At 32.9% G+C, this 572-nt stretch overlaps 1 protein-coding gene across 2 annotated transcripts in view; it reads left to right on the forward strand.

The window, feature by feature from the left end:
* The window catches only part of LOC106873342 (calpain-2 catalytic subunit), a 130,237-nt gene that overhangs the window by 92,745 nt on the left and 36,920 nt on the right, over positions 1 to 572 (forward strand). The gene's annotated exons all lie outside the window — the stretch shown is intronic.

Consider the following 572-nt stretch of genomic DNA (forward strand, 5'->3'; position numbering starts at 1 on the left):
AAAAGGCCAAAGGTGAGAACAAACGTCAGACTTGATTCTTTTATTATTTTATTTTATTTGTTTCAGTCATTTGACTTTGGAGCACCGTCTTAAAGGGTTTTAGTTGAAGAAATTGACTCAGAACTTAGTCTTTCTAAGCCTAGTACTTATTCTGTCGATCCTCTTTTGCCGAACGGCTAAGTTATGAAGACATACACACACTAAAATCAGCAGTGAAGCAATGGTGAGGGACAAACACAGGCACAAAGATACATACACATACATATATATACACACATATAAATATACACACGCACATAAATATATACTCACATATACATACATAAATTTCTTCCAGCTAGTTCATCATGTTGAACCGTTAATCCCTACACATTCTTTCCTCTCTCTGTTTTTTTTTTCTCTCCCATTCCTTTCTGTCGAAGAAGAGCATAGGCTCGAAAAGTCAAAACTCTTCCATGTTCTAGAGTGATAAACTAATTCACCTGCTTGTTGTTTCTACACCTGTCTTCGTTTTTTTGATTTTTGTAAATTTGAACCATATATATATATATATATATATATATATATATATA

Source organism: Octopus bimaculoides, chromosome 28, assembly GCF_001194135.2.
Source record: "Octopus bimaculoides isolate UCB-OBI-ISO-001 chromosome 28, ASM119413v2, whole genome shotgun sequence".
NCBI classification, from domain to species: domain Eukaryota; kingdom Metazoa; phylum Mollusca; class Cephalopoda; order Octopoda; family Octopodidae; genus Octopus; species Octopus bimaculoides.